Source organism: Hoplias malabaricus, chromosome 9 (genome assembly GCF_029633855.1).
Source record: "Hoplias malabaricus isolate fHopMal1 chromosome 9, fHopMal1.hap1, whole genome shotgun sequence".
Classification (NCBI taxonomy): Eukaryota; Metazoa; Chordata; class Actinopteri; order Characiformes; family Erythrinidae; genus Hoplias; species Hoplias malabaricus.
In genome coordinates this window covers 13,872,410-13,883,706 of record NC_089808.1, presented here as the reverse complement: position 1 = coordinate 13,883,706, position 11,297 = coordinate 13,872,410, and positions in this window count along the sequence as shown.

Here is an 11,297-nt window from a genome sequence, read left to right as displayed (position 1 = left end):
TCATGGTACAAACACACACCAGGAAAAAGAACTCTTCTCATCGTTTCTCATATGTCTACTCCACAGTACCATAATTACTTTAACAAGAGCAGTCGCTTTAAAGCATTAAAACAACACGGAAGTTTTAATCTGAACATCACAAACGCAGAACCATCTGATTCAGCTACATACTACTGTGCTCTATCCGGTTACAGCAGTGTTTTCTTATCAGACTGCACAGTTGTAGTTCTTAATGGTAACTAAAATAATCTGTTCATATTAAATAGCATCAGTTTAATAATCCATATCACAATCTCCATCTCCTTCAGTGATGAGTGAATGTTTTCTCTTCAGGTTCATCTTCAAGTGTCTACAGTGTTCTCCAGACTCCTGTATTAGACTCTGTTGAAGTGGGAGGCAGCACAACTCTGCAGTGTTCAGTCCTCACAGATGCGTCTGCAGGAGAACACAGTGTGTACTGGCTGAGACATGGATCAGAAGAATCTCCTCCAGGAATCATTTACACTCATGGAGACACTAACAGTCAGTGTAGCAGGAGTTCTGAGACCGATTCTCCTACACAGAGCTGTGTCTACAAACTCCCCAAGACCAACCTCAGTCTCTCTGACGTTGGAACTTACTACTGTGCTGTGGCTGTGTGTGGACAGATACTGTTTGGGAACAGGACTAAACTGGACTCTGCAGGTAAGAGTAAGTGTGCACTAGAACAGTTTTTACAGAACCAGGTCCTATTGCTCTATGGGTACATCAGATGAAATGTCAAAGCTCTTTTTATGTTCGATTGCAGTCCAGAGCACATATATAATTTTACTTTTATTAAGGGTTGGGTTTGCTTCTCCCTGACTCTGTTGTGGTTTCAGCATAGCAGGAGTGTTGTGGAAGTGGTGTGCGGTGCAAAAGTGGCTGACCAGAACGGTGGACTTGTGTCACACTCGCTGCTTCTGAGGGCCCCAACAAACAACTGGTTGTCAGGCCCTTAGAATCATCCTAACTGGCCGACATGGATAAAAATTTTCTTATATGAGAATGTTTGCAGGGGACCCTGCACTTTCAAGTGCCATGCTTCCCAAAAATGCCACCAACACCCACTATGATCCACCACCTAAATTATACCTGCTATGTTGTAGTCATGTGGGGGTCCTGACTATTGAAGAATAGGGAGAAAGGGGGCAAACAATGTGTGTAGAAAAACAGATGAACAATATTCTGTAGAGTTTGCACTACACAGTGCACCTATATGCTTCTTAAGTGTGATGCCACATGTGACAGTGTGGCACTTCTGGGTCATATCACACCTCCAGGTCCTGTGCCATATGTTCATAAGATGTTTTTACTGTTGAATAAAGCAAAATATCTCAATCAATTATGTGAACTCAGTTTATAAACAGGAATAAATTAAACGAAAGAAGCAAACAAATGTCTTTGTCAGCACTATTTGCACATTCACAGCTCATTCTGATCTGTGTGAGCTGCTGTGAGGACGGAGTGCTGCTCCATCTCTGGGAGCAGAGAGGCTGCGTAGAGAGAGCTCATGGCACTCTGTCTCTGGGAGAGCTGTGGTGAAAGAGAGCTGTCTCCCTGCTGACAGACACATAGCTGTGGGAGTTCTGAGCTCTCTCTCTCTCTCTCTCTCTCAAAAAATGGGCAGTTCAGTCAGTTAAGCATATTTGAGTTCTTGAAAAGCGCTATATAAATATAATGTATTATTATTATTATTATTATTATTATTATTAGGAAGGCGAGGTGAGATTGGGAACCACACCAGAGCTCCTGAATCCTGAATTGTAAGCTAATGGGCTAATTGTTTATGCTCTTGTAAACACTGGTTTGGAATTTGCAGCTTTAGCCATTTGTTTCATTTTTATTTTTTTTTTAATTCTCTGTGAGCTGTGCGTCTCGCTCATGGCCAGTCCTGGTCTTCTGACGAGTTGTGTTCCTGATGATTCTCTTCTATGAGAATTAGCTAATGGTTGTACAGAAAGTTGCAAGTTTTGACACCAGTAATTTTTTAGTTTTTCAAATATTTCCCTAGAGCTGGGGTTGGCAACCTTTACCACTCAAAGAGCCATTTGGACCCATTTTGAAAACCCTTTTGAAATTTTAAATGAAATAACACTGCGCATAAAAGGGTTTTTTGCTTTGTGCAATGTATAAACAAACTATACTGTGTTACATTTATGAAATCAATGAACAACTGCAGAGAAAATGAAATAACATTTCTGCATGCAACAAAACATTTTTAACTCAGAAAAAAAGATGTTGGGTTGAAGGTTAAATAAAATACTCAATGTCTATTTCAGCACTTGTAGTAATGGAAAAAAAAACGCCGAACTTAAATTATCCACTGGCAGCAAACAAAAATGCTGTCCTCTCTCTGCCTGCCATCATTATTTTACTGGCGCCGTGCTGTCAGCTGTCAAAAAGTTCAAGAAACCGCACACTGGCGGGTGTCGCACATTGGAAGTGTATTAAGAGCGACAAAAATATTTTAAATATTAAAATATTTTATATGTTACAAGATCGCCATAATCTTCATAGAATTACATTTTGAAAATGACCAAACCAGAATAAAATACATTTTAATTAAATACTCATTAATTATTTTCAAAAGCTGAGCCGCATCAAAGGGATCAAAGAGCCGCATGTGGCTCTGGAGCCGCGGGTTGCCGACACCTGCCCTAGAGGGCTCTGAAAAGTCACTACATCTAATGGTAAAATCCCTAATTTGGCAATAGTGAGTAGTGGTTTGTACCCAGGCGTGATGTATCATAAGCTTTATATGTCAAAACTGTGAGTTGGGAGTAAATTCATGACTGATTGGTGTGTGTAAATTTATTAAATTAATTAAATTAGCTTTCTCTGTTCTTTAGATCAAGGTCGGAACCCTCTCGTCTCAGCTCTTATAGTTTTAGCTGTGTCAAACATCATATTAATGGCTGTGCTTTTATTTCTGTGTCGAAAATTACACATCAGCTGTGAAAAAGGTAGGTTTTACATTCATTCTGGCATCTTCTCCTTTTGTTATTGATATAACATTGGTCATTTATACAGTCTGATTTAAAACTTAATATTTAAATAATGCCCTTTTATTTTATTTTTTCCTGCAGATGCAGCTGGAGGTCATACAGCTGAAAAGAAGGAGGTGATTCCTTTATTTTATACTAACATTTTCAGCTTAAATCAGATAAAGATTTTGTATCTTTATTATAAATTAAGTAATATATAAATATATAACTTGTATAAATTATTTAAAATGTACAACTCTGTATTCCCTGCTACGTATTATAGATATGATGTGGAGTCTTGTATATTTCCTGCTTTTCTCTTCATATCGTTATAGACCAAAACCATTTCCTTCCACTATTTTTAATCTTAGAACTATTTTTTTCTGAACAAAAATAAAACATGGCAGGGACTGGTTACACTATCACAAACTTCAATGGTAATAAACCCAGAAGAAATGTTCCAAAATAAGTTTATTACATTGGAATATTTTTCTGTAAATTCAATTAGCAATATAAAGTTATATTTTTACAGCCACTTATCAGTGACATATGTTACATACATTGTGTTTCTACAGGGATCAAGTGATAAAGATTTGAATTATGCAGCTCTGAGTTTCACCACCAACATACCTTCATCCTCCAGAGGAGCTAGAAGACAACAGAACCTTAAAAACACTGTTTACTCCCAGATCAGTCTTCCCTGTAAAACAGAATATATTGAAGCTAAAGAAACCCCCTCTCTTTGTTGTTAATGTTTGAATGCGGCGGGCGAGGGGGGATGGGGTTAAGATTATATTGTTTTAAAAGTTTTATTGCTATAACCATATTTTTTATGTCTGCATGTTTGTTTGTGTGTTTTGGAATTTTGTGGTGAGTGATTAAACAAAACCATTTTCTGCAACACTAAAAGAACTGAGAGCTGTTTATTAATCAGCCATCAGAGTGTAATCAGTTTTTACACTCACTGCCCATTCTCTCAGCTCCATTGCCCATACAGGACTCAGTTGAATTTTTTTCAATTACACATTTATTGCAATTACATTTATTTTCTGCAAAATCTCTAGAAGCACGATTGTGTCTAATCCACTCATACAAACACAACTCACCACCACATCATTGTAGTTATTTTAGCACTGAGAATAATCCACCACCACAATCATACCTGCTGGAAATCAAGCCAACCTGGAATCATTGGGCACAAGGCAGGAATACACCCTGGAGGGGGCACCAGTCCTTCACAGGGCAACACACACATTCACTCACACCTACAGACACTTTTTAGTCGCCAATCCACCTACCAACATGCATTTTTGGACTGTGGGAGGAAACCAGAGCACCTGGAGGAAACCCATAAGGACATGGCGAGAACACACCAACTTCTCACTGACAGTCACCCAGAGCGGGAATCAAACCCGCAACCCCCAGGTCCCTGGAGCTGTGTGAAGGCGACACTACCTGCTGCGCCACTGTGCCGCCCTTCGGATCCAAGACTTTTTGTTCACATAAAATGTGTAATGCTTACCAGCATTCTGCTGAGCTACATTGGGTTTCTCCAGTGTCACTGATAAGCGTCTTTAGGCCTCACAGAGCCCAAAGACCAGCTCATAGAGAACAAGCTTGACAATTCCGTCATTATTAATTAGAGTATTATACACTAAACATAATAATTCTTTCAATTTGTGTAATTCCATATTTAATAAAAGTCACTGTTTTAGATATTTAGCTCCATAATTCCCCCCTTTTGTGACTTGTCACAAACATATTGATGTTTCAGTTTTCATAAGTGATTAAAACTTAAAATGTGATACCATGTAAAAACCTAATAATCAGATGTCTTTAACGTTTCAATTTACATAAAATATTCTTCAATCAAATAAATCATTCTCTCCTGAAACAACATTGTCACAGTTTATGTGATGAAGGGTTTTAGGCTGAAACAAGCTATCAACAAAACTAATGTTCATTCCAAAGCCATTAGCAGTCTGGTGAACTGTGTGATGATAATAATTCTTCTAGACATGTGGGCAACACAGGCTGTGTCTGCAGGAGAAGTCAGCACTGTCATAAGCAACTGGGTTAGAATAAACATTAGCAAATATATTTAAATTCTAAACTTCATCCCAGTCACACAGACATTTTTGCCAAAGCCCCAACCACATGGGGACTCTTCCCCCTGCAATGGATCACAACATAAACAGCATCTGCTTAGCCCTAGCCAGAGTATAGAAACATCAAAGTATGTTTTAGTTTTTAAATTACATATGCCTCTCATGAATCATACACATGTACAACCAATTGCATACAAACCGGTATGATTAGGTTACCATGTTACAACACAGTTATTGCTTAGTAATTATGTAAAAGTTACACTTTAAAATAAGTGAACAGTTCCTGTGTAGTTATGTAGGTACTGTGTAACTATAATCATACACAAGATGAGATGTATAATATCCTGTGCCAATCCATTAGAGCTTCACTTAAGGCCCACCCCACTCTCTTCCTCCCGGTAGCCACACAATTTCTATTGTTACCATCCTACAGCTACACCCTAAGGTTATCCTTAAGCATCAACAACCGTAAATCCACACTGGCCTCCCTGGTGGCTAAGGCTGTATGTAGCCCCACTGGCACCATTAATGTTACCATTCAGTGTCACACAGAACCACCAGCTCCATGTGATCTTAACGTGCCTCATCACCAACCACTAGAACAGCACCTCTACAGTGCATTTCCCCAAGTAGTCTGTGCTTTCCTTATCCACAACCACTGACTAGACCTTTCAGCTGTTTCTGATAACTCTGTCACAGATGCCCTTAGCTTCCAGCACCTGATGCTGAACTGCACAAACAGGGATGTGGCAGACTTGTTTACACAGTCCCTAACACCTATCTCCACTGGTCTTACATGTGCCTGCCACCCGTGTTCCCTCACCTCAGCCGCCAAGTCTGCATACTTCCGCTTCTTCCTTTCAAATGCTTCATCAACAGCATTCTCAAATGGAACTGTTAACTCTATGAAATAAACTATCTGTTTACTTTCAGAATACGGCACCATATCTGGCCTCAGTGCAGCTAATCCAATGCATTCTTGGACTTTTTACCTACGTCCACCAGCAATACCTTGTGCTTCACCCCATCTACCAATATTTATAGCCTGTGCATGCTCTTGAATATGTCCTATCACTTTATTAATCCTAATCACTTTATTACTACTACCACTCATCAATGCAACAAAATTAGCACCTGATTATGTCTCCATGTATACCTCTCATGCGACAAACTAAACTTACAAGCTGATAGAATACGCTTCAGTGTGCCAACCCCTGTACATAATCCACAACTATGGTTTTCACCTACCCACTGTCAAAGATTTGACAGTGGAGTTGGAAGGACATCATAAGTTGCTTCAAGCTAAAACTTAATAGGAGTTGCCTCCATCGCCCATAATTCTTGCCAAGTGACCTTCCACTTCTTTAGATTCTCCCTCCTCTTCCTGATTGTGAATAAATCTAGTCATTTGCCTTCTCACTGGTGATGTGGCCTTACTAAATGCTTTCCATGAATCACCTGACCCAAGGCCCGCTCTTCCTCATTGCACTTGACCAATCACATCCCTTAGCTCTAATGAACTCCTGGCTACCTACAGTGCCACTCGTGGGTCCAATTCATTCCTGCTTTTGTGAATGGTGCTGCCTCTTTAACCACTGCATCCTTTGATCCTTACAAAATCATCTTGTTCCTCACTTTTGCACATTTAAATTCCTCAACTAAACTTTTTCAACTTGTAGCTCCAGTACCCCTTTCTCATACCATACACACTACTTAAACTATGGCACCCCTAGTCACTTCCTTATAGCCTTGTTCATAACCCTTTCCATCCTCTCTACTTCTGTGATCAAAACATTATAAACGGCCAACGGCCAATTAGGCAGTAAGCAAAACTGCAGACACCACAATTTCAACTTCCCTGGCAGGCATCTTTCTAGAATATGTTTAGACCAGTTTACAGATGGAGAGTGCAACAACATTTTACCTTGTATGCAGCCATAAATTGTCCTTTTCTGCATTAAACCTTTCATCCTTGGCTGCCTATATATTCTTTATTCTAACATTTCCTAGTACAGTGGAACCTCTACTAACAAACGCCTATACTAACAAACCTTCCAAGACACGAACCGGGCATTTGAATATTTTTTGCCTCCACCAACAAACCATGACTCTAGAAACGAACCCAAGCCTCCGCCAAGCCGGCGGCTGGAAATGGCCACTGACCCCAATAGGCGAGTCTCCCAGCGCGCCCAGACTTGAGTGAGCTTTAAAGATTAGCAAATTTAGCATTAGTGTAAATAGCAGACATTGAAATTCGTGCTAAGTTAAGCCAGTCGTCACATATTCGATATGTAACCACTTAAAACTTTATTTCTTTTTTATTACTGTTACCACTGTATTTCTTTTTTATTTTTTGTAATGCTATATGTATTTTTTTACTAATTTGAGAGTGCTGTAAACATATATCAGTGCAAAAAAGGTGACTTTTGGGGGGGGGGGGGCTGCATTAATTGCTTTTTCATTATTTTAAATGGGGAAAATTGACTCGAGGAATGAATGAAAGTAGAGGTTCCACTGCACCAGAGAATTATATTGTTTTTATGTTTAACAGAACAGTATTTTTTAGGCCCCACATTTAAGTGTATAAAAATTCAACCATATAAGGGATGAATATATCACAGTGGCAGGTGCTGGTCTTTCAAGGAGGGGAAGCTCAATTTCGGCCTACATCATAAAATGTGTCGGTTTATTTATACGTAAATTCTATCCTCCGTTCCTTTTAAAGAAAATGATCTGTGACCCTGTCGTACCAACAAGGCGTCTTTTCCAGGGACTTGACTAGTGTCCTATCAATGGCCAGCAGAGCTAGGCTGCTTAAACGGCCTTGGCCCATGTGAAGTGTGTCCACCTGTGAGTGCTTTGTGACAATTGTGATGGAAATCTGTTTATATAAATGATTCATAATCAAGATATTCAAGAGATATTTAATCAGCAATGGCCACGTATGCTTGTGTAAACTGAAATTTTCTTATTCCTAATTCTCTGTGTGAGACCGCAGACTTATGTGTGTGTGTTTCAAATAACATATCGACACCTTCCCTTCAATCAACTTCCTTTGTCTCCAGACCACAGAGGGGGAGGCACAGGCCACGTCTGGAAAGGTGTTAGAAATACAGGAGATAGGGGGAAATAAATGGTGGGAAACTCTGAGTTTTGGGAACAGGATACAGTAAAAGATGACTGAAATGTAAAAGAGCTAACAGATGGTGTACTTCAAAGGGTTTTCCATGTATAAAAAGACGCTGATCAAAAATGGTCGGCAGAGAGGTGAAAAACAGCGTTGCGCGCACGTCCCTCTCTCACGTTAATTAATAAACGTTGTCTTACTTGATGCCCACTCAGAGACTCAAAGAGCTGTCTTATTTTCTGTCATAAATTTTCCACCACACGGTGGAGGGGCTCAGCAGCACCCGCTGGACAGAAACTGCGATAGAAGTCAGAAAGAGTGATAGAAGTCAGTCTCCAAACACAAGCAGCTACAAAAAAACCCACCAGAAATAGAAGCTCGATTTGTCGCTAGTCGTTTTTAACAAAGAAAATGCCACTAAGAGGATTCAGAAAGTCTCCGGTTCAACTCAGAACAGAATGAAAATGTAATGCGCCCACGGATCTTTACACCAAATGATCGCTGATTCGCTCATTTTGCTGTCAATCAAAAAGGGATTCAGCCTCAGACAGATCATCCAATCATCATGCAGAAGCTGAGCGTTCGGGCCAGCCGAGGCCAGCCCACTGCCCCATAGACCCCCAGAGACGCTGAGCGTCCGATGGGCAGGACAAAGCCCAGCATTTATCCAATGACTTGTCTCGTTTCGCTGCACTTCGCTGCTTCACTATTGAACTCTGTGGATGCTGTTTAAAGCACTGCGGGAATGATTGAGAGGAAAGCCGCGTCTTTACCAGTGATAAGAAGCTGATTCTGAACAAAAGTTGAGCATGTTGTAGTGCATATTTATTCAATGACATGTACACACAACAGTATATATTTGATCACTTATTTTTTGATGTTTTAGGGGAAGCTTAGCTTCCCTTGCAGTCTTAGAGCAATCGCCTCTGGTATATCAGTATATCTGATACCGTATATTAGTTTATGATATATAGGCATGTAGATGAATTTCTAAGTATCTAAGAATTATTTGTCTCATTTTTTATGTTTTATTTATGATAACCTTATCATTTTAATTATCTTTAAAAGCATATTTTTCCACACATCTGAAATCACAGAGTACCAGACTCACAACCCTGCCTCTCCAAACACATCCTTGCTGAAAAATCCAGCTCAAGACCAGCTTTTGTCAGTCATCAGGTGAAAATATACCCTATGCTGGTAAACTAGCTCTTGACCAGCATAGTTTTTTTTAGTTATGCTCAGTCTTGCTGGTCATGCTGATCCTGCTGATCAATCTGCCTGGTCATGCTGGTCAACCAGCTTTTTTGGCTGCTGCCCTATCACCATATTGAAGAGAAGGTTGCTCAAAAGCGTACTTGCTTCCTTCCATTATAATAGAATATAATACAATTATGTTTTCTAACTAATGAAACCGAATATGCAGCACTGAGGGACCACCACAGGGATAGTTTTTTTTCTGAGTAAGCTGGATCAGAGCAGGGAGAAAAGCAGTACAGACCTCTCCATAGTTCCAATCAGTTTCTCCAAGAAGACTGTAGTTGCACACACAACAGTCTGAGTATTCTTCTCTTAAAGTTTTAGCTGCACTGAAGTGACTCTCATTTACTGGGACACACTCTGTGTGGCTGAGTTCAATTCCTGACTAGGAGAAAGAGCATCCCCTATTGAGGCGGTGCGTTTGAGAGCCAACAAGGTGCATAAAAACGTATATACAAGCCCAATTCCAAAAATGATGGAATGCTGTGTAAAATGTAAATAAACAAATCTGATATGTGTTCTGTTTTCTATTGCTAATATAATATGGGTCTATAAGATTTGCAAATAATTGCACTCTGATTCTATTACACTTATTTAGATTTTACAGTATGTCTCAGGTTATTTGGACTGGGATTATATATATGATTCTCCTGAACCAGCTCCAGAACCTTCTCCCCCCACTAAGTTTACATTCCATATGGCAAGAGACAGTTTTTGCTGCCAAGCCTGCTGCCTGGGGACATTTGCCCTCAACCTATTCCCCTATACCATGTATTAATACTAGTATGTAACAAAGCCACATGTGTCCAGTCACTTCCTCTGGTTTTATGCCATTTGTAGCTGCGATTTTGTGACAAGTAGCAAACAACAAGGTTACAAATTGTTGTTTGATTTTCTGAAACATATACAATTTAATTATACTGTGGTGAAACAATATTTTTAATGATTGGTGCCAAAAAAAAACCCAAATAAATCAGACCAATCTAGTGATCAACCGATATATCGATTTGCCATGTTTTATATAATCGTCATCATGCCGTTCTTAAAGTCAATGATTTTCATTGATTTAATAATTTTATATATACACCGCGACCCTGAAATGTAGAAGCGGAAAAGAAAATGTATGTATGTATGTATTTTATATATAATCCCACTCGATAAATAAGTATGTTTGCTGTTGTTGGAAATTGTTATCAAAAAATATTAGTGACAGTACAGATTTTCCGATTGTTCATGGCGCCATATTTGAGTCAATGTGTACATATCATACACCAATCGAAAGGGCAGACCCTCAGGATCACGAGGATATATGCTAAAATGTCACACCTACTGCCACGTAGCTTAAGCTCTCAGCTTTCCAACGACATGTCAATCAAGTCTGTAGACCAATCCGGGGCAGAGTTATGGCGATGCGCACCCAAGAAGGAGGGACAAACACGCAGTAGAGCGCATATGTTTTCAGCGCCTAACAGACCCAGACACTGAGAGAGACTCAAACGGTTCTATTTGGCAGCCACAAGCTCCACAAACAATAATCAAGTCAATAAACATGTTTCAAAGCTTTTCTTTGAAGATGTCTTTTTCTAGTTACATTCCCCCACTGAGGGCAGGGAGTGTGGGGGAGGTTGCCTTGCTCTACAGCCAATCAGAGTGCAGCTCTCGCCTTTTAACACCTCAGTCATTTAAAGGAACACTGTACTCGGTGAGAAAGAAGTGTAAACATCAGAAATAAACTCAGTACATCAGAATAAAACACACTATACCTAAGGGTTTTTATTGTTTGGTGAGGGTAAATGG